This window comes from Balaenoptera ricei, chromosome 3 (assembly GCF_028023285.1).
Source record: "Balaenoptera ricei isolate mBalRic1 chromosome 3, mBalRic1.hap2, whole genome shotgun sequence".
Classification (NCBI taxonomy): domain Eukaryota; kingdom Metazoa; phylum Chordata; class Mammalia; order Artiodactyla; family Balaenopteridae; genus Balaenoptera; species Balaenoptera ricei.
The window spans coordinates 154,990,466-155,014,215 of record NC_082641.1 but is presented as its reverse complement, the minus strand read 5'-3'; the positions used below and the strand labels follow the sequence as shown (position 1 = coordinate 155,014,215).

General features: G+C 42.9%; 1 protein-coding gene and 1 long non-coding RNA gene across 2 annotated transcripts in view; both read right to left on the bottom strand.

The window, feature by feature from the left end:
- The window catches only part of LOC132362730 (ELKS/Rab6-interacting/CAST family member 1-like), a 184,514-nt gene that overhangs the window by 138,729 nt on the left and 22,035 nt on the right, over window positions 1-23,750 (bottom strand).
- Window positions 10,158-23,540, bottom strand: LOC132362747 (uncharacterized). The gene is made up of 3 exons (XR_009502464.1): window positions 23,520-23,540; window positions 13,990-14,161; window positions 10,158-10,700 (listed from the first exon to the last, which is right to left on the bottom strand). It is a non-coding gene; the product is annotated as an uncharacterized LOC132362747 (long non-coding RNA).

Sequence of the window (23,750 nt, the reverse complement as noted above, 5' to 3'; positions counted from 1 at the left end):
CCCAGACCAGGGCTCGAACCTGTGTCCCCTGCATTGGCAGGCAGATACTTAACCACTGCGCCATCAGGGAAGTCCTATATGGGAAATTTTTAAAAATATTTCCTAGAAACCACCAGACTCGTTGGCCAGTGTCACATTGACAGTTAGAGTTGTAAAGGAGGATGGGTTTGGGTTTAGGTTTGGGAATGCGTTTATTACAACTGGCCCAGACCTCCACGCTTCATCCCTTAGGGTTAAAAGAGGGGCCCCCCTGCTCCCTAAGATCAAGGGTTCTCCACCCCAGCTGAACAAAATAGCAGTCTCTTAACGGGAAACAAGTGGGGATAGCGGGCAATGAATAATGGGCCACGGCTGCGGGTGATGGTGTCCGTTAGCTTTAAGGCCGCCACACAGGTCCCAGCAGTTTCTAACAGTACATGGGATGCCTATCACCCAGCAACCTTGACTGACTAGCAGTGGCACCCTGGAAATGCTGTGTTGGGAAGTACCTACCAATGAAGTACTTGTAGGACCCCAGGAAAGAACAGCTGTGCTTTACAGCACCGGCTATGACCCAAATAGCCAAGGAGGTAGCAAGCAGCATGATATCTGTACCGCAGATCTTTTCTTGTAGCTGGAAAGCCCCAGCCTGTGATGGCAATTCCTATTTTCTTCCCTCTGGAAGATCAGTCCCAACCGCACTACCCCTGCTTCTGCTTCCTCTGAGTCTGAATGTCATCTGCCCACATTGAGGAGGAAAGGAGGAAGCCCAGGAGAGGCGTAGGCAGGAGGAATCCCACATTCCTCCTGACATCTGATTGAAGCACAGGTAAAGTGAGTCTTATGCTGTCCTTACCGAGTTCTAAGTATGAGGGACTGTACTGCACACGCAACCCCAGAATAAGCACTGGAGATAAACCGACTTGCAAACTGTGTTATCTGAAAAATCGCCTCAAATCTGAAATCACCAGTATTTCTACACCATTTTTAGTGTCTATTTTTACGAACCAGTTTTCGAAAGCACCATCAGCAACAGGTCTAGAGAGTTCCTTTCCAAACCTGAATATTTTTAAGCAAACTTTTCATCTTCCTTAGCTAGATGAGTTCAGGAAAAACATTTCATTGATTAAAAGGGCTGCATTACAAAGGTTTGCCCCAAGACAACACAAGCTCCTCGAGAGCAGGGATTTGGGGCTGGTTTGCTCAGTGTCCCCAGCATCTACCCCAGGTGTCCTTACATCAAAGCATTCCATAAATATTTGTTGAATTAATGCCGTCGCATGACCGGCCTTCTTGTGCTGTATGATGTGAACTGCGTGACTTTCCCCCTGAGGATTAAGATATTGATGGAGCATCCTTCAAGATCAATGGCATGCCCTAGATGAAAGATAGGGATGTGTAGGAGGAAACCTTGCCAGTCAAAGCTATCTATCTATTCAGTCTTAAGTGGAAACTCAAAAGACATGCACCACGGGAGCTGGTTGTAGGCCCAAAGTCACAGCTCTCCTTACAAGGAACTGTGTCATGCTAGGAAGTCACTTAACAATCATAGCAGACACGTACATAAGTGTCAGGCCCTATTTCCAGTGCTTTATGTAGATTACCTCACTTAATCTTCACAACAAGGCTATAAGGCAGATTCTGTTACCATCACGTCCCTTTAACCGATGAGCAAACTGGGGCACTGCGTTACATCACTTGCCCAGTGTCACATACAGAGCATCAGAGCCAAAATGTGAACCTGGCAATCCGGCTTAAGTATCCGTGTGAATAACATCTGCATTGTGTGGCCACCTGGGCCTCCCAGGACCTCTGGGATTTCAGTTTCCTCACTGTCTGGGGGGCGGGTGCAGACAGTGAGGAATGATGGATACATCAGGAGGCTATCAAACCTTCTCAGCTGCTTGATTGCTTTTTGAAAAGAAATCTTGGCTAGTCAAATTCATAGAAACAATGTAGGATGGTGGTTACCAAGGGCTGGAGGGAGATGAAAAGGGGGAATTGTTATTGAAAGAGACTAGAGTTGCAGTTTGCAAGAGGAAAAAGTCTGGAGATCTATTTAACACTGAGTATACTTAACACTACTGAGCTGTACACTTAAAAACAGTTAACAAAAGTTTCCAACTTATGTGTTTAACCACAGGAAGGGAGGAAAGGAGGAAAGGACAGAGGAAAGGATGGATGAAGGGACTCTTACCTGGCAGCTCAAGAAGTAAAACAGAGGCGGAACTGCTGAATCAGTGGGAAAAGGAGCCCAAGGTTCCAGCCTCTCGGCTTCTTTCCCCAGATCCTCCCACCAGAACAGCCCCTCGGGGAGATCATCAAAGCAAAGTTTTAAAACCACTAAACAGGACAACTTCTCAATTCTCTTTAAGACAATTTCAAAAGCCGCGGGTCCAATCACACTCTCAAAAGTCTCCAGCTGAAAAGCCCTCCTGGCCCCTCAAGGCCGAATCGGTTCACACTCACCACCATGGTCCTTGAGATTGTCCACATTGTAGCCCCAGTGTAAGTGTCCAAGCTCACAGAGCACCGCCGTGGCCCCCTGTACTCAGAGTTACTCATCACAGCGGTCTCTTGAGCCTCTGTGCGCTGCCTATTTCATCCTTGTTTGTGGAGTGAGAGCTGTGTGCTCACCCGCCGCCCCAGCTCAGAAGGCTGTTTCTAGTCCCACCTTAGTTATGGGCGAGGCGCTATATCTATGCCACTGTCACCTGCACAAGGTGCCCAATTCCCCCACCTCGTCTGTTCTGGGGGCTTAACAAGTATCCAGGACTCTCAGATGGAAGGGTGGAGAGGGAGTAATTCAGAAGAGACTTAGGCACAGGGGAGCATGATGATACCCCATCCTTCCCTTTCCCTCAACCAGGGTGCTGAGCCATGGTTCCTGATCAGGGAGAGAATGAATGCTGGGAAAGCAGCCAACGCCATAACCAACTTGTAGCAATGAGGGCCAGAGAACTGAGACGAAAGTACGTGGGGGCCATTGGCACATACTGTTCAGTTAAAAAAAAGAAAAGAAACCAGGAATGCTAACTAAAGGACAGAACGATTATTATCTTTTGACTGTAAACCTCTCTCTGCATCATCCTTGGGTCCTAAAGCGACCTATTTCCATCACACGCACATTCCACCAGCAGCCGAAACTCACCTCAGCACCCATGTTATATTCTGACCCAGTTTACATGGAGCTGACTGAAAGGCAAAGAATAAGAAAATGAGGCATTTGAAAGGGAAATCCATGCTTCCTAGTTTAGAGCTGCACAAACTCCTTTGCCCACCACAGGAAGGGATTAGGTTACTCAATCCGAGTAACCCATTTCTCTTTGTTTGGGAACATGGTGATTCTATTCAGAGGGCATAAATAAGATAAAGGACCCACGCATACTAGATTTTTCATTTGGCAAGCAGAATAAAAATCTGAACCTATACCTGTGGAAAAGTAATCAATTTTTCATAGACTTATTATAGGCTTCACAAAATCTACTGCACACATATTTTTAAAAGTAAGAAAGTGGCTTTTTAATGATACTTAAAATACATGGCATGGCAAGAATTATTTAAAATGTGTTTCTGAGGCCTGAAGTTTGGTACTGCCTGCTAAAATATAGATGATTTGGATAAGGCTGTCTTCTCGGGATAAACGTGAGACCTAAGCGCATCTTATCATAAAACTAATAGGAAGGTTGGTATTCAGGCAGTTAAGTAATTGGTATAAATCCTCCCAAGATATTAGATCCCCTGAACTCGCAACAGTTAGTGGTTGTTCATTGGCTTGTGTGCATTAAATAACTCCCCTTAACCCAGAGGCCAGCAATCCACTGTTCACATAAAGTCAACACAAAGCAGAGCAAGAGGAAGCAGAGCTGAATCCAATAGATACATGACCACGACTCATCCAACAAGTGTTTTCCGAGGAGCACGCCAGGCCTGGGAAAGTGGACACGTGATCCACGGGGTCTGGATGCCCAGTCTCGATCCAAGCAGATTGGCTCCGTTTTTATGAGCCATCGGCTTGATTGTCCACATTGGTTGGCATGCTTTTCGCAGGAACACATCTCTGTTCTAAGCGGAAGGCTATGCGCCTACACCTGTGACCAGCCCTGTATGAGGAGTGTACGTGCGTGTGTGCGTGTGTATGCGTGACTGAATGAATGATTTTTAAAATGTCTACATAAAGCAGATCTAATATACGAACATCTCCATTTACAAAAAGGCTTTCATTTTTTTTATCATGCAGCAAGTCACTGAAATATTACACTATTTTGTGTCCAGCAACTCCCTTCAAGGAGCTATGAAAACATGAAGCATCACTGATGTCAGAAGTCACAGTCTAGCCGAGAAGACAAGTGACAGACCCGAAACAGAGACCACAGCAAATGTCTGACACCAAGTGTAAAAGCTTCAGGAGTTCACAAAATCCAAAGTCACTAAAAGCCCAAGTTGCTGAGAGGACTTGGAGCAGTGGGCGTTAAGAAGGGCAGCAAAGATGGTAGGCTTTAGATTACCAAAGGGACGGAGGTGGCGTTTCACGGAGGTACAAGAAGCAGAAGCAATGACTTAGAAGCAAAAAGAAGCCTTCTGTTTGCCGATAGCAGTGACAGCACCTGCCCTGATCAGAGCCACAGGAGACAGGGCTCATTATAGGGTGGGGACTCGTTATGAAGGGGTAACAAGCTGCCCAGAGAAGTTGATTTGTTACATTAGGGAGTCATTTTAGGATCCTGAATGGGAACAACCGGGTGTTCCTTCCGTATGGTGAGAACTCACCCCAGGATTCCTTTCAAGAGCACGCTCCCCTTGACATTGAGTTAATGATTTCATTTGCACTCAGCTTTCCAATATCCCACCTCAGTGGTTCCCAACTTATGGACCACAGAGTTATGGCAGAGGTCCTGAAGGCAGATAAGCACTGCCCAGAAACGACTTGCTCCTGGCATATTGCCGCTGTCTCGTTCTAGTATCTGTAGATACCATGTGAGCCATAAAACGCAAATTCACTCCAAAGCCACAGTCACCTGAGTTGCCCCAGGCGCCAGCCTATGGCTGCACATGGAGTCACTGTAACAGTAGCCCAGATGTCACTAGCTCCCACCTCCCTGCTGTTCATGCAGGACTTCAGCCTCCAGTAAAGTGCCCCTCAAGCATTCCTAGGAGTTCCCAGGGATTTGGTGCCTGAGCCTGCGAACAAGGCCGTCGTCCTCTCAGCGGCCACTGGGCGGCGATGGGTCCACACAGCTCCCTCTCCTGCGCCTTCAAGCACCCTGAGGCCTCCGCAGGCCAAACTGCAGGATGGTCCATATGGAGTAGGGGAAACATCTCATTCCTCCTGGGAGCTACCATTCCCAAAGCAGTCACACTGGTGCCATACACGATAGCTTACCGAGGGTATTTTAGAAAAACAACTCTGACAGTTGTTACTTACAGCCCTCAAGCTGTGAATGAAAACTGTATGTGAAGGTGAATCTAGCGGAGGTTGGGCAGGAAGAAAAATACCAGGGACAGAGCCCATGCCGTGCTCACAATCAACCTTCCCATAATGTGCTATCAAAATGCACATCATCCTGTTTGACCCAGCAAATCAAACTTCTAAGCACACAAGGAAGTGAAAAGTGTAGGAGGATTTTCAACGCAGATTATTTGCAAGAGTGAAAAAGGAGAAACACACATCTCCTAGTACAGAAGGGGTTAAATTATGACACACTGACAGGGTAGAATACAGGCAGCTGTTAAAAACGATGACATCAGCTTGGAAGTACCACTGGAGAGCTCTGCGATGCATCGTTAAGTGACACAATGCCAGTTAGAACAGCGCTCCACAGCCTGTTAGGAGGCGGGGTGAGCGGCGGGCAGGCCAGCGAAGCTTCATCTGCCGCTCCCCATCGCTTGCACGACTGCCTGAGCCCCCCGCCCCCTCCCCCGTGGAACCATTGTCTTCCAGGAAACCGGTCCCTGCTGCCGAACAGGTGGGGGACCGCTGAGTTAGAAGACGTTAGGGACAGCGTGATCGCATTTCAAAAGTGTGGAGGAGGGGCCGGGAAGAGGTACATATGGATATTATATGTCAGGAACAAAACCTATGGAGCTACTGACAACCTTTCTCCCTCATACCCATGCCTGAAGGGGAGTCTTTTTTTACCACCCAGATCCTTTATGGAACTGATCTGGGAGACAGTAAGAGAGATAAAGAGTCCTCAAATGGCCAGATTAGTCTTCATGAGAGGAGATGAAAGAGGAAGTAGTGGATGAGAGAGGCAGGCAGCCAGCCAGCCAGCCAACCAGGAGATGGAAGAAAAGAAGTACCTGGAGCTTTTAAAGACGGGGGAGGTGGAGGTCCTGGAGCAGCTACTGAAGACTTGGTGTACGGGAGAGAAAGCTGGGTGACGTAGGTTCAACATGTTTGGCCGTGTCATGTGCTGTGTGACCCCTCCACAGAGTCTACAAATACACCCATGACAAAGATCTAGAACACGCATGAGGTTTTGAGATCAGACTGGTGTTTCTTCCCCATGTTTCTGTGCTGCCCATGAGGTGAGAACAAAAGCTAGTTTAAGGTTGTACATGTATGAAAAACGCCAGGAAAGACACCCCAGAAATTGTCCCAGCGGTAACATCTGTCAAGGTTGATTAGGTACTGGTGGACTTTGTTACAACAAAAGTGTATCTCACATGTATAATTTTCATGGGCATGTATTTTACTTTCACTCAGGACAGGGGTTTGGGTGAGGCAAGCAGGGTGACTACAGTGCAAAACTGAAGGAGACACTGACTCTCAGCGTCTTGCTGGTTCAGAGCCGCATGTAAACACCCCCGTGAGGGAGTGCCTCCTTCACTTAGCGCCCTACCCACCCTGCTTGCCTCACCCCATCCTGGCTCTGCTTGCCTTGTTAATCACAGTTCTGAATCTCATTGAAATTCAAACTGGGATGCTATCTGCCACACACACTGCATACAGAGTACATTGCCATTCTGAAAGCACTTTCGTATATGTAGTTCACTGTCTCTTCATGACAATCTCAGAGGCAAATGAGACTAGTATTATAATTCCCATTCTACAGATGGAGACCAGAAAGGTTAAAAGACCTGTCCAAGATCACACTGCTCAGTGACAGCAAACTCAGTTCAGCTGAGTTTGATTACCATCCCCAAGTATTTCCATGACCCCACCCACATACAAAACAAACAAAAATTATCACTCATACCTATCAGGAAAACAATGAATCTCTGAAGTGAACCTAGCCCAGATATTCATGTCTCCCGTCAAATAAGGCCCGGCAGCCCCCATTTGCCCCCTTGGAAACCACGGAGGCAAAGCCCACAGAAGATGTAGGCCGGCTCTAGCCAAGACGGCGCCCCATGAGGAGCAGCCCCTCTGGATTCTCGAGTAGCAGCAGGTTTTCAGGACGAGCAGCAGGCCTTCACGAGGGCCTACAGGCAGGTCCGCGGCTGCTGGCTGGCACCAGGTGTGAGCCATGGGAACTCTGGGAGCTGGCCGGGGGGGGTGTGTGTGGGGAGCATCTGCACAGGAGGCATGAGCCTAAGAGAATCTCTCAGCATTGGACATTCCACAAGGCGTACATGCAGCTACTGGTGGTCGGCACTTCCGGGTTTTCGCCTTGAGGTGAGCGGAAAGGAATAACACGGCACCACTAGCCACCAGCCTGGAGCTCAACCAGCCGGCCTGGCAGCCTAGAAATTTGCTTAAGGAGTTAATCCAGGCAGACCCTGAACTACCCTGTTCATCCAGCTGTGTTTCAGGGCACAGCACGATTCCAACACTGCATGTAATAAAAATGAAGAATACCCCTCCCCCTGCCCTCTGCAGATTCGTTTTTCTCGGGTCCCACTGGTACTTTCGTTTAAAACTAAGTTTAAAAATAAAGAAATCAGCAAACCACACTCATTTGCCAAGTGTGCTTTTTTTCCTTCCTTCACAAACCTAAATCACACCTGGCAGAATTCACGCTGTTCTTATTTACCTGTTCCTCTAAGAATATGAATCCATTTCCCTCTAGCCTGGGTTTTAGGTACATTGTTTAGCCAAGCCTTTACCTCCCTCTTCTGTTAAAAAGAGGAAAACATACAGCAAACTCAAGTTCTATATCTGTGAAAATGTTAAGAGGAAACTACCCTAGGATGTTTACACAAGCTGTGTAAAGTGGCTTTAAAGAGGCTCTCGTATTCCAGTATTACCCATACTACATTCGAATTAATACTTCCCAGAAAAAGTAAACTTTAAATAAGATCCAATCAGGATCAACTGCACACCCACCTGAGTAGCTGAACAAAATCAATGGAGCAATTCTTTGGTCATCGGACTAAAAGATTCAAGATTGACTTTTTCCCCCTTTTAGTAAAATATGAAACTCCCTGGTAACCTGAAGTATTATTGGGTCCTGTATCTTGCAAGGATTTATGCGCAATTTATCTAAAAACTGCCTTTCAACAGCTACACGAATGGCTGAAATTGCTTGATCTCGCCAGGCAAAGAGTTTTTAAAAACATTAACCTCAGAAACAGAATATATGTCTGTCTCGTGCGAAGTACCAGAGTTTTCAATCATGAAATTAAATATTCCTTTGCAAACTCAGCTATATCCTAAAACAGCCAATGATAACCTCTTGCAATACTCAGCATTCTGTGGAGAACTGAGTTTCTAAAGGGCCGTATACTGTCCTGAACGTAATGGGAGATTCCTTTAAGGGAGTTTTTCCTTCTGAGGAAAACAGCTGTACACCGTGGACTACTGAAAAGCCCCGCTGGGCCTGTCTTATTTATGAGATGTTTCCACAGCGGGGTCTTCTGTGTTTACATGGCGCTGCTCCTCTTAGTGAGGGTGACCACTACCGAGCCTTGGATTAGGCTCTCAGCGTATATACACACACTGCCAACCAGGCACCATGACCCTCACTTCTCAGCGGAGGAAACAGTGTTAAAAGGAACTTACCCGAGGTGGCGAAGCTCGGGGAGAAGCGGAGCTGGGATGCAGTCCCAGCAGTGAAACCGCGAGGCCCGTGCTCTCCAAGGCAAACTCCGCCCAACCCCCCACCCCCACTGCCTCTTTGAAAACCTCCTCCTTACCTGGTAGGCAGGCACACCTGAGACCAGTAGTTCCCTGGGGATAAGAATCACCCGGGAAGCTTGTTCACTCTACCTTCCCAAAGCCCCTTCCCTGGAGATTCTGACTCAGCGGTTCCAAGCTGGACCCAGAAATTGTCTTTTGAACAAATGATCCAGGTGATTCTTATCATCAGAGGACTGTGGGAACGGTCTTAGATCAGGGGTGGCCGGGGCCAGGGAATATCTTTGGCTTTGTGGGCCATTAGGTCTCTGTCACAACTACTCGACGCAAAAGGAGCCAGAGAAAATTCATGAATGAACTGGTCTGGCTGTGATCCAATCATTTATTTACAAAAACAGGCGGCTGGCTACAGTTTGCTGACCCTTCTCTTAGACCATTCATCATACCATTAAAAAAGAGACATTAATGCCTGCTATTTGTCACCTCACTAAGGCTATGTCTCAATCAGGCAATTGACCCAATGAAAATCCTCCCAACACCATGAAACATCACTCTCATCAAGAGGATAAAGTCAAGGTTGTGTCTGCCCTCCCTCAAGCAAGAACAGATGGAATTTACATGAGAGGATGCAGTCTAAGCCAGAGAGTAGAAGCACACTGTATCTTAATGTACAAGACACACTGTATTTTAAAGGACAAGCACACTGTATTTTAAAGGACAAGAATGAAGTGGTAACTATAAGATGCTGGCGGAGATTGTGGCGGGTTTTCTTTATGCAGTGGATTTTCTAGGGCCCCCAAAACTCTTCCTGCATCCTGGGAATTACTAGCTCAGACCACCATATCATTTTTCCCGGTACCTATTGTTATATTCTTTTTTTTACTCCCTCATGAGGATGATTGATGCTCAGCTGAATTCAGAGGAGCGTTTGATTTGCCTGCCATCCTCCGGGAATACCCCTGCTAAATGCAGGAAAAATCACTCAACATCAAAGATCATTCAGCCACGGATGTGAGAGCGACTGTCACCTTATAAAGCTTACAGTAGCCAGCGTCCTCTTACAATTTTCCCCAGTGCAAACTACAGAGGTGGGGAGGGTTGGAGGGAGCACGGGTTAATACAGTGGAATTTCCTTTGGCACCAGCTCCAAGCAGTCTTTTAACAGAGATGTTTAATTGATCTTTATTGAGGAGAACCTTCCCTTCTGCTTATAGAAGAAATGATCACTTTTCCCTCGGGTTCTATCTGGAGAAGTTAATAGCCCCAGTTTTCTCTTACAGCAGAGATACTTAGTGACTGGGAGACTATCATAAGTAGAGTTTATTGTCCAAAATACAAACCCAGTTCTAATCAACCTGCACAGTGAGATTGCCTTGCTTGTATCTGTTGATACCTGGAGGAGCTTCTCCCAACTGACGAGCGCATTGTTCTTTCCACTCAGGCTCTGCTGTCCAGTTAACAAATTGGATAGCGAGGTAATCTATAGGCCTTTGCCAAAGACCGCTGAGGATGCCCTAATGTGTATCAATTTGATCCTCACATGCAGTAGCTCCCAGATGAGGCCCGAGAGCGGAGCCATAATCATTTGCGTACACGGTGCAGGAATATTTTGCAGGTGTGAAGACGATCATTGCAATACTTCCAGGATACAGAGACACTTCCGGGATTCAGTACAAAGACAGCCGTTACTGCTTGGCAGCTATGAAGAGTGATGGAAAAACAAACAAACAAAAGTAATACTTACAGAGTTCCTTTAGCTCTTTTATAAAGGGCTTTATTGATATTAGCGTTACTTTTTGAAATAACTTCCAAACACAACAAGCAGGTATTAATATTTCCGTTTTAGAGCTAGGAAATTTTGTATTAAATGTTCTGACTGCTGTGCTCCTTGAGGACTAGATTTAGCAGTAAACTAGAGGCTAGGACTTGCTGCTACAGTAAACTCTTACTATTTGGGAATTTGTTCTAGAGATACGAATTTCCTGGGTCTTTTTCTTTGTCCTCTCCTCCTTCTGGCTGCCGGCTTTCCCCACCTGCCACCTGCCACGCCCTCCCCAGCCCTCCAAGTTGCCATCCTGGCATGGCAGGCACCGTGACCATGATTTCTGAACCACATTTTGGAACCTGTAGTATGAAAAATACCAGTGTTCTTAGGTGGACAAGAGGACAGAATTTTTGAAACCATGATTGTCCACAAAAATCGGAGATATGTGATCACTTTTCTAGTGTCGCTCTAGCATATTCTCCAATGACGAGCAAAGGAAGGTGTGGAAGGGAAGCACCTACCATTTACTGACACAGTTAATAGGAATATACTCAAGGCAGGTGTAAGGCCCGGGCCTGAGGTCTTCCCGAGAATGTGAGAGGGAAGGAGGAGGGAGGCTTTATACCTGAGATATTGGATTCCTTTTTTCCCCCCATGTTACTGAGATATAATTGTCATATAATTTTATATTAATTTCAGGTGTACAACATAGTAATTTGATATGTGTATAAATTGCAAAATAATTTCCACAATAAGTTTAGTTAACATTTACCGCCTCACATAGTTACAATTTTTTTCTTGTGATGAGAACTTTTAAGATCTATACTCTTAGCAACTTTCAAATTAAAAAACAGTATTGTTCGGTGCTTTGTGTCCACCTAGAGGGGTGGGATAGGGAGGGTGGGAGGGAGATGCAAGAGGGAGGAGATATGGGGATATAGGTATATGTATAGCTGATTCACTTTGTTATACAGCAGAAACTAACACACCATTGTAAAGCAATTATACTCCAATAAAGATGTTTAAAAAAAAAAGAAAACAGTATTTTTAACTATAGTCATCACGATGTACATTACATCCCCAGGAGTTGTTTCTCTTATAACTGCAAGTTTGTACCTTTTGACCACCTTTCCCATCCCCCCTACTCCCACCTCTGGCAACCACTGAACTGTTCTCTGTTTCTATAAGCTCAGTTTTCTTCGATTCGTATACGTGAGATCATACAGTATTTGTCTTTCTCTAATTTCACTTAGAGTAATGGCCTCAAGGTCTGTCCTGGCTTTTTTTTGCATCTGGTATCACAGTTAAACATGGTTAGAACCATGTTGGTGTTGTTACCAGGTCCTTGTCAGGTGTCATGGGCTGAGTTGTGTCCACCACGGAATTCACAGGATGAAGCCCTAAACCCCAGTACCTCAGCATGTGACTGTATTGGGAGATCAGGCCTTTAAAGAGTAATTAAGTTAAAATGAGGCCATTAGGGTGGATCCCAGTCCAATCTGACTGGTGTCCTTATAAGGAATGCAGATTAGACACACAGAGAGACACCAGGCCTGCCCAGAGGGTGAAAGCCCTGTGAGGACACAGGGAGAAGGCGGCGCTCTGCAAGCCAAGGAGAGAGGCTGGAGCAGGCTCTTCCCTCAGGAGCCTCAGAGGAAACCAACCCTGCTGACAACTTGACCTTGGACTTCCAGCCTCCAGAACGGTGAGAAATAAATTTCTGTTGTTTAAGCTACCCAGACTGTGGTGTTTTGTTATGACAGCCCTAGCAAACTCATACAGATACCAAAAATTAACGTGGAATGAGGCCTGGAACACCTACCGCTTACATGTTGTTTGCTACATGCCAAATACATGCCAAATACTAACTCGATCCTCACCATAGCCCTATGAAGTGGGCACTATTGTTCTCACCCCCATCTTACAGACAAGAAAACTGAGGCACAGAGATGTTCAGTGAATTGCCTAAGGCCATACATCTGACATGTGGAAAAGCTGGAATTTGAACCCAGTCACCAGTCTCGGAGTTCACTGTTTTGTCTCAATTTTCTACCTGTTATCCCCCAACTGATCATCCACAAACCTTCCAAAACTGGTTCAGGAGGCAGCGTGGAAAGCAAACCTGAGGATACTGTGCCCCACTCTTGAGAGGCAAGGACTCACAACCTGGGAAGCTTAGGAGGGACAAGGAAAGCTGGTTCATCTCAGAGGCCCATGGATGGAAGGAAGAGACACCTGGGCCTGGTGAACCGAGGGCCTGGAGGCAGGAAGGCTTTTCCCATGTTGGCTGTCACCCTGATCCACAGCTCTGCCATCAGGTAGCCTTGGGTTCCTCCAGGCACACTGGCCCTATGAGTACATGATGTACTACAGGCTGCTGGAGCATATTGGATGCAGAGTCAGAAATGGTTCACTCCCTCTCCAGCTGTCATTTCTCCAGAACAAGCAGGGAAAAGATACCAGAGACAGGGAGGTTCACCTTCATCCTCTAGACCCGGGTTTCTCAGCCCCGGCTCTAGTGACATTTTGAGCTAGGCAATGTGTGACTTTGTTTCTTTGTTGTGTGTGACTGCCATGTGCGCTGTAGGATGTTTAGCAGCATCCCTGTCCTTACCTACTAGATGCCAGTAACACATCAGCTACTTGTGACAACCAAAAGTGCCTCCAGATATTGCCAAATATCCCCCAGGGGACAAAATCACTCCCATTGAGAAGCACTTCTCTAAGAGAAACAGAAAAAGGTACTTCCTCAAGACACCATTTCCATCTGTCAGAAGGCTGTCATAATAATATATGCAAACGTTCTACATTTATGGTGCTGTACAGTGCACAACCTGCCCAACTGCCCATGGTCATCCACCTCCTCCCTCCCTCTCCTCAAGCTTCACAGGAAAATGAGGCTAATCTGCCCTACACTTTATTGTTCCTTTCTACTTTCCCATATTTCTGAGATACTATAAGGAACCCGAGGGCTTCCTGGTCTAAACTTGGGATTCAGTTCGGGATTGACCTTTCTCCACCCTGAGGTAAGGATTAAGAAAATAAAACCTGTGCTGATCCTTCTGATTTTCTAGTTCAGCCATTAATGTGACAGGCATGAGGTGCTGATAAAGTGGCCAATTTATTCAATCCCTTTAATGGAGAGAAAAAGTTTAAACTTTTATTGGTTTAGCTTGCCCCAAAAGCAACTATCAAATGTTGGCAGGATACAATGAAGGCTTACCTTGTTAACATAGTTAAGTCTCTCTCTCTCAGAACTAGCCCATTTAGCTCCAGGTTCCTTAGCGCACCCGACGCACTCACACAGCATTTAAGAGCTTTACACAACTGGAAGGTCACATCTTTATTTCTTATCGCAGGAACACGACTTCTGTAAACTTTATTTCTGTCACAACCTAAAGCAAAATTATTGTAAAATGAGTGATTTAAACCATACATTTTATCATCATTAAAAAGCACCTTTAAAAAAAAAAAAAAAAGCATCTGCTCTGTGCTAAGGATAAGAAACGACTCCTGCCCTTAAAGCCTGCATTAAGGAGGGACGTGAAAATTTGAATCACATGAGATAAAGAAGCATAACCTTTATGCACAGAGGTTCCTTGGAGGCAAAATGTTATATCTAAGTGACAGCTTCATGATAACCCTGAAGCAGAATCTAAAAAGCTGAGGCTATGCAGAGGTGGAGTAGGAGGTGCATTAACTGCAGAGGGAGCACCTGTGCAAAGACACTCAAGCCTGACACCTGCTGGGCACTGTAAATACTGCAGGTGGGGATGACTAAAGGCCAGGGGTCCAAATGTGAGAACAGACAGAAAGGAAAATAGAGATGTTGGCGGAAGCAAGCCTGGGAGACAGCATGGCTTGTATCCCACAGGTGATGAGGCCTGGGGTTACCACTGGCTAAGTAAGGGTGCCTCCGCTGATTAGAAAAAGGTGCCCCGCTGCTGAAGGACCGATTAGATAAAGGGAGTGATCCCAAAAAGCTCCCCTTCCTCAGGGCCAAAGAGCCCCAGGAGGCTTGGCCGAGCACAGTTCAGACTACACGCCTCTGTGCAGAGCACACGCTGGGCGGCTAGTATGCACTAACTCTGTGTGGGCAAGCCATTAGCAGCATTATTTTAAGCGTATCTTTTTATGTTAGAAGATCACTCAACCCGAGTAGGCAGATGAACTTAGAGGAACTGAGCCCAGGGGCCGCGAAACCACCCAGGAGCTTCTGCCATAGTCCGGGCAAAATGTAATATGGATGAAGAAGCAAATTGAGGAGGAGGCCAAAATCTACGAGCTAGACCCACTGGATTGAAGACATAAAGTTCACTGAAGGAACTCTGAAGAGAACAGGCTCTGCAATAAACTTTTCTTACATTCAATGTAAAATATTAGGCAAAATTAAGTACAGTGGCCTTTAAGGTCCTTTCAGCTCTAATTTCTTTTGATTTCTAACTTATTACTCTGGTTAAGTAAAGTCCCTTCAGAGGTACAGAACAGTTCCTACACCTGCATTGGATGCAAAGAATAATCTGACTTCTCTTCACCAGGGGATGAGTTGAACTGTCCTTGCAGAAGAGATAACAGATGGTGTGAACCCCAGATCCTAGAAGAAGGCCAGGCACACGATAAGTATTCAGCTTTTTGAAAACAAATGAACAATCATTTCCTCTCCTAGATCTTCACACCCTTCCTCTGCTGGCTACTTTCTTTCAGCTTATAAACATCCTCAAGTATACCCACTTAAAAAACTCTCAGACCTATGATTCTTTGGATCTTCTTGTGGGTAACTTAAGTCTCTCCCATGCCTTCAAACTCTTAGAGGAAAACATAGGCAGAACACTCTATGACATAAATCACAGCAAGATCCTTTTTGACCCAGCTCCTAGAGAAATGGAAATAAAAACACAAATAAACAAATGGGACCTAATGAAACTTCAAAGCTTTTGCACAGCAAAGGAAACCATAAACAAGACCAAAAGACAACCCTCAGAATGGGAGAAAATATTTGCAAATCAAGCAACTGACAAAGGATTAATCTCCAAGATTTACAAGCAGCTCATGCAGCTTAATAACAAAAAAACAAACAACCCAATCCAAAGATGGGCAGAAGACCTAAATAGACATTTCTCCAAAGAAGATATACAGATTGCCAACAGACACATGAAAGAATGCTCAACATCATTAATCATTAGAGAAATGCAAATCAAAACTACAATGAGATATCATCTCACACCAGTCAGAATGGCCATCATGAAAATATCTAGAAACAATAAATGCTGGAGAGGATGTGGAGAAAAGGGAACGCTCTTGCACTGTTGGTGGGAATGTAAATTAATACAGCCACTATGGAGAACAGTATGGAGGTTCCTTAAAAAACTAAAAATAGGACTACCATACGACCCAGCAATCCCACTACTGGGCATATACCCTGAGAAAACCATAATTCAAAAAGAGTCATGTACCAAAATGTTCATTGCAGCTCTATTTACAATAGGCAGGACATGGAAGCAACCTAAGTGTCCATCATCGGATGAATGGATAAAGAAGATGTGGCATATATATACAATGGAATATTACTCAGCCATAAAAAGAAATGAAATGGAGGTATTTGTAGTGAGGTGGATGGAGTTAGAGTCTGTCATACTGAGTGAAGTAAGTCAGAAAGAGAAAAACAAATACAGTATGCTAACACATATATATGGAATCTAAGGGAAAAAAAAAAAAAGGTCATGAAGAACCTAGTGGCAAGACGGGAATAAAGACACAGACCTACTAGAGAATGGACTTGAGGATATGGGGAGAGGGAAGGGTAAGATGTGACAGGGTGAGAGAGTGGCATGGACATATATACACTACCAAATGTAAAATAGATAGCTAGTGGGAAGCAGCCGCATAGCACAGGGAGATCAGCTCGGTGCTTTGTAAACACCTGGAGGCGGGGGATAGGGAGGGTGGGAGGGAGGGAGATACAAGAGGGAAGAGATATGGGAACATATGTATATGTATAACTGATTCACTTTGTTATAAAGCAGAAACTAACACACCATTGTAAAGCAATTATACTTCAATAAAGATGTTTAAAAAAAAAATGTTGACCCTGATTTATCTAAGTAGTGGCAGTTCATTTAAATTTTATGTTTTTCTTTGTAGTTTTTCCCCTTTTCCCCCAACATCTTGGAATAAGAAGTTTCACAGTAAAAAAAAAGTTGTTGCTAAAAATCAGGTTAACTCAAATGCCTATTGTGCTACTGTGAGTCATTTAAATTCATCAGTACTCTTAGAAAACTTTTAATAACAAGAGATATGTGTTCCAGGAGGACAGTTACCATTAGAATATTTACCTCATTTGGAGAAGATCATCCAATAGAAATCCCCTCAACCTTACTGAAATAAATGCACTAGAAAAGTTTAGTCACTAAAAGACATGCCTTGAAAACATTAAAGCATTTACAACTTAAACTGCTGCAGTTGAATATAATTCCAAAGATACTCAAATTTTAGAAATGTAAGGCTAGCATGATATCACCTGACCAGAGTAAAAACAATGGTTTCCTCCTTGGCTCTTGCATCAGATGTCAATTCCCACCCTTGCCCCACTTCCACCTGCTCTATTTTTTAATCACACTGGTGGATCTCAAAATATTTCCCTATGAAAATAAAAGGTATAGAAAATTATCGTTGGTTTTTGATACGATAATTTAATAGGGCTATCTGGATTAGGCTGAAGATGATCTTAAAATAAAGAAAAAATATTGCTAGGTAATACCATTAAAGGAGAAAACTAGGAGATATGATTAAATTACTGAGGGATTATTTTCAAGTCTTTAAGACACTGTAGGAAAACAGATGAAGTTTTCCAATTAATTATATCTATTCATTAGCACAGGTTCGGCATCACTTCAAATTTCTGTTGGGAAAGCAGCTCCAGTTGCTATATACAATACAAAAAAACATTTAAAAAGCATCTTAGTCACACTGACCTCTTCTTGATTAGTCCTAATATATCAGATTTTAATATGTGCAAAGTCTTCCCAATAAAATGGGTAAGTTGTGATGTATTAAAAGGAATACAATGCATCTTTTTCTAAAACAAGAAAACGAATTATACATATGTGTATATATACACACCCACATATATATATTAAATTATACACACACATACACCATACACACAAGCAGAGAACCCCAAATTAGATAGAACTGGCCAATAAAGTAGATTATATCTCCCTGGAAGTCACAGAAATGCAAAATAAGACAATGCTATTAATTAAGTAGAAAACTGGAACACAAAATTACATATAAAATTATATAATTATATGTTAAGTTTTGTGTGCACTTGCGTGTGTCAAAAACCAAATGAAACATACTAACATATTAACTGGTTGGTGTTACGGATGTTTAGAGATTAATGTTTTTTCATTTGAAAATTTCCTCATAGAAAATGGTCGTGTATTATTGATTGTGTATTATTTTTATAAGAAGAATTTACTTCGAATTTCTAAAAAGGAATAACAGATATATGCTTGCATAAAATGTCAACAGAGTCTATTCTAATTCTGAAACAAGCTGAAAAAATATTTTCTCAAGACATTCGGCAAGTATCACCTAAAATTAAATAGACAAGTCATCTAACTTTGTGTTCAGCTTGGCTTTCTTCATCTTCTGTAATAACCACATTTGTGGAACAAATTCCTATCAAAGGTTCAGACCTAAACAAAAACTACTGAGTAAAAACACATCTGTTTTGGCTTTTTCTCCGAAGAGTTCCCAGTATTTGTTAAAATTGAGATCTTTATATTAAACTACACGCACAAATAAACCCTACCAGGACCAAATGTTACAAAACACAGCATGAGGCAAAGCAAATATATTTCACGACAATAAACTAGGTACCTTCAGGAACAACTTCATTTCTTTTAAGCCATCGCGATAAAACTGCCAATAAAATCATGTCCAGCTTTTTATTCTACAATGTTTTGAATTTCCCTAAAAACATCAAAATATTTCCTATTTCCTCAGTTAATAACCATTTCTATATTCTGACATGGCACTTTATGTGGGCAGTAAAGAAATATTAAAGCAAGCAGAAGAGTGATTAAAAGCAGTGACTAATGTCGGAGAGAGCTGGGTCTGAATCTTCAGTCCTGACTCCTAATTTTATGGTCATTAGAAATTCCTTAACTCCCCCTGAACATTACCTTTCTCACACATAAAATGACAGTAGTAATACTACACCATAGAATTGGAAGGTTAAGTCAGATCACGTATATATAACTCTTAAATTACTATATTAATTATATTAAGCAAGCAAAACTATGCTAACTAAAAGAAAACAGCCAATGGTATTGATTCCCAAGGAAATGGAGGGAAGTAATGAAGGAATCCTTCAGCCTTTGAATAATAGTCAAGTTTTTCTGTTTGTTTAACCTATTTCCATCTGAATAAGTCAAAGGCGAAAAAGAAATCAATCATGAAGTCCAGTCTGGAGATAATTCAAGAAATCAAGAGATTATATTACAACTAAGTCATGCAACTCAGGTGGAATCAGTAAATAGATTTTAAAACAAACTGGGTCTGGGTATATAAGTAGGAAAACAATACTGTTGCATAGGTCTCTTGGGTCTTTGCTGAGGTCCACAAATTCTCACAACTTCCGGTGACTAAACAAGTGCCTATCACTTCCCTAAGGAAAGAGAAATAAAAGCAATAGGAATAATTAAACTTGGTCCATGACCAAAGGTAGAGTAACAATCTCTAGAAAAGAAGCTTACTGGTCAATACTCTTCAACCTCAAATTTGATTTCTCACTGAGATACCAAGAAAAGTGTTTGAGTTTGGCAATCCCAAGAAACTGACATTTTCAAGTCAATTATGATACAGTTTGGACCTTACCAAGTTTCTAAATGTACATGTTGTAAAAAAAAAAAAAAAAAAAAAAAGGCATACCACAGAAATAGATGTGGGTAGTGGCAAATCGCTATGTTAGAACACTGAACCTGATTCAATTTCAGCCAGATACTTTATATTCTGCTCAAATTCAGTCTGTCTCAGATATTTACTGAGAATAACATTAAATTAACACCAGGTTGGGGGTGAAGGGTTTAGCCTTACTGACCCATACAATAACTGGTCTTGAGAACACTAGGAACACTGTTGATTCTGTACCCCTTATACTCATTGAAAGAAACCAACATTTCCAGGGAAGTCAAGACCAATTTGTCTTGCCAGATCCTTAGAACAAGGAATTACAAAAGGACAGTTTAGAATATACTCCACCTTCCTGGGTCATGTGTTGCTGTCATCAAAGGAAAAATTCTTTTTTTCCTCTTTTGGAGGAGAGGGGGTGAACAGGTGGTGGTTGTTTACCTGAATACAGAATAGACTAGTATGAATAAAATAGAATGAAAAGATGGTTGAGAAAATACATAAGTAGAAAAGTCTGAGCTGGAAGTTTCTGGTCCCTTTCTTTCCGGTCAGCCTGTACTTTGGTCCTAATGTATATGACAGTGTCCCAAAATGCTTAGTCTACATTCATCAGGATTGTGTGCATGTTGCATCTAGAGCACTTAGAGCAAAATTTTTCTTCAAAGAATTTTACCTTTAGGTTGAAAAGAAATATGTTCCTTGTAACATGGTATAGAAAAATATTCCACAAATGGGACGTCCCTGGTGGTGCAGTGGTTAAGAATCCACCTGCCAATGCAGGGGACACGGGTTCGAGCCCTGGTCCAGGAAGATCCCACATGCTGCGGAGCAACTAAGGTCGTGCACCACAACTACTGAGCCTGCGTTCTAGAGCCCACGAGCCACAACTACTGAGCCCAGGTGCCACAACTACTGAAGCCCATGCGCCTAGAGCCCGTACTCCACAACAAGAGAAGCCACCGCAGTGAGAAGTCCGTGCATCACAAGGAAGAGTAGCCCCCGCTCGCCACAACTAGAGAAAGCCCACGCACAGCAACAAAGACCCAACGCAGCCAGAAATAAATACATAAAATAAATTTATTTTAAAAAAAATTCCACAAAATAAATCTGATCATCAGCGGAATAAAATTTCTGTGCTGCCTATTTTATGCCAAGGGCTATTCTAAGTACTGTAAACAAACACAACCTTTGGACCAGAAACCAGGTTCTTCAAACGACACTTGAAAACCTGAGATCCTTTAGGCATCCCATAAAATTTGTTTCTTTAACCCAAATTTCACAAAAAGGCAAAAATAATCATATTCAATCTGAGTAATTTAACCATGAGAAAAGTGCCCAACGCAGAGAAGGTTATACCTAAATATTTGTTTAGTGAATAAAAGACACAAGAGGTGAACTGCTACAGCTGGCCAAGACTAGAGCAAGAACAGTTATCAGAAATATACAGGTTAAAGAATTTCTCTAGTCAGAAAAAAAAAAAAAAGCTAGATATTTTTAAATGTCTGAATGTTTGTTTCGCAGGGTTAGAAGGCAACATAAGGAGAAGTGGTTCAGTACCCTGGATAGCTCCAGGGAGGCACAGTTTCTCAAGTCCCAGATCTACTTAGTTGCTGGTGTCTTCCAGCTGCAATTTCCCTGTTAAAGGGCTCTGTCATTTTTAAGCCAGATTCATGCCCCATAAAAACAGAGTAGACTCCTCAACCCCATCCTCACCCCGAAACACATGGAACAAATACGCACACAGAGAAGTCTAGCCTGTTCGTTAAAAACAGTATCTTCTGTCCTGACCAGGGAATAAACCTGTCACTTTAGAAAACTGATCCAGGAAGTCTTATCTCTTGCTGTGTGACAGCTGATCCTGAGAGGGCTCACCGCCCAGATCTAGAGTAAGGGTTTACCCACGGGATCGATAAAGTAGCTATCTTCGAGTTGAAGTAAAACGTATTACCACACCATAATTCAGTGTTATAAACTCAAATCAATAAATCTCTTTCTGAAGAAGACTCTACCGGAAGCATAGTACCTCTCCATAACATTCACATAAGTGAAGCAACTTACCCATGAGCTATGACTACAAAGTCGTGGTAATGATTATAAAGTAACAAGAACTGTAAAGTAAAATGACACCATTTCATATCTCAAAACTATACAGAGCTAAAGTAAAATACTGACAAACAAAAGAGCCTCATCTTTACTATTCGACTTATTTTGCTTACCTACTGAGTTCCTAAATCTTTGCTTGTTACTAGACCGCAGCAGTCATCTTATGGTTGGACATTTATTTGCATAGTTTCTCCCATACTAGATTGCAAATTTCTTGATAGGAGGGATCGTGTATCATTCACCATGGCCAATGGTATCCTGGACACAGTAAATGTTCAATAACTGTTTATTGAATTAAACTGAGTTGAAGTAACTCATCTCTGGTTTATGAAACTTCTGTTTTCATAGCGATACGAGTGGGAGCCATCCCAGGACCCAATCATGTCACCGTACAGGAAAAGGAAGAGTTGTTGGTTCTTATAGTAAACGTAACAAAGAGATTTGGGGCATCTGGAAATATTTACCCCATAAAGAATCCTATGAGAGAAAGTGATACAAACCATACCTTCCCTTCTGCTGAGAAATCACAGAAGATTCTACTTATGTCGTATTTTTAAATCCCCAAAGACTGTATTATGAGGGAGAGAAATATAAAAACAATTGAACCCTTGAGGAAAACACAGGTCAAAAGAGATTCCTTTTAAAGAAAGAAAAAGGAGGCAGGGAAGAAAAGCAAAGGGGGAGAGGAGGAGGGAGGGAGGGAAGGAGAAAGGACGAAAAGAAAGATGATGCTGTTAAAAGTGATGCTGGAGAGTAATGAAAGTTATGTCTTGACAGATGGTGAGAAGGTTAGGAAAAGCAGCACCACCCAAAAACTGTACAAGTAGAAAATAAGCTTATTCTTGTTGGTCCATGGATTATATTACACGGAATAGAGGAATGGTGGGTATGTATGTTTGTTCGTTTGTTTGAAGATTACTTGTTGGGCAAATGCTTCCAGGAAATGCTTTGGGAGAGTTCACTTAGCTATCTTGCAACAGACGCTCAACTTCAATAATCTCAAAAACTGCCCAAGTTTTCCAAGGCAAATCCACATTGTATGCTCAGTCTCACCAAATTCATATACGCTGTCCATTTTTATTCTTACGTAAAATTTATCTTACCTGAAATTATCAAGTGTTTTAAAATAGTTATTAAGAGTTTGGAGCACTCATGTTAGAAAATTAAGTGTTACCAAGTGAGGCTCCTTTTTTTTTTTTTTTTTTGAGGCCCCTTTTTAATTCAGGACGTTTTCCATTTTACTGGGAATCAATTCTGTCTGGTGTTTCTAATCCAGCATGTTAAAAAATCATCCTACAAGGCCTCTGATCTTGTTTAAACACTAAAATTTCACAGTACAGATCCAAATTTCCATAAAAGTGACTCTGCTAGTGAATCCATTTCATTGTCCCCTCCATCTGCAAAGAATAGATTTTTCTTTTCTACCTCAAGAACACCTAATCCTTACATTTTAAGAAACAGTACTTGAGTGCTTTTACTGCCAAAAGTCTCATTGTAATATAGCTGGAATATTCCCCTGTGAGTACTAGTTAGTGCTATTGCTTGTTCACACATGCTTTTTTAATTTCAAGTATGATTAGTTATAGGCAAGTCACTGAATATTTAAATTTGGTACAGATAGGTTTTCAAACTACCTGTGAACAGAAGCCTGTAAATTAGAGGGAGTGTGGGAATATGAAATCTGAGCAGAGCTGTTTAAAATCTGGCTGTTGAACATTATGCTCCCTTCCTTACCTGTAACACCTGCTTTCTGCGGAACCAGAAGTCTGTGTCTCCTGTGGCTTAGGTTTTAGACCGGGGTGAGCGTTGTAACAGCCTCACCATAATGTCTGGCATGTTCCAGACTCCCCTGTGGTTGAGAATATGCGTAAGTTGAGATGGAGCAGGGAACAGCAGAATCTTCAAAGCCGAGAGAGAAGTCCAGAGACCACAGGGAGACCTCAATGCCCATTACAGGCTTAAAGA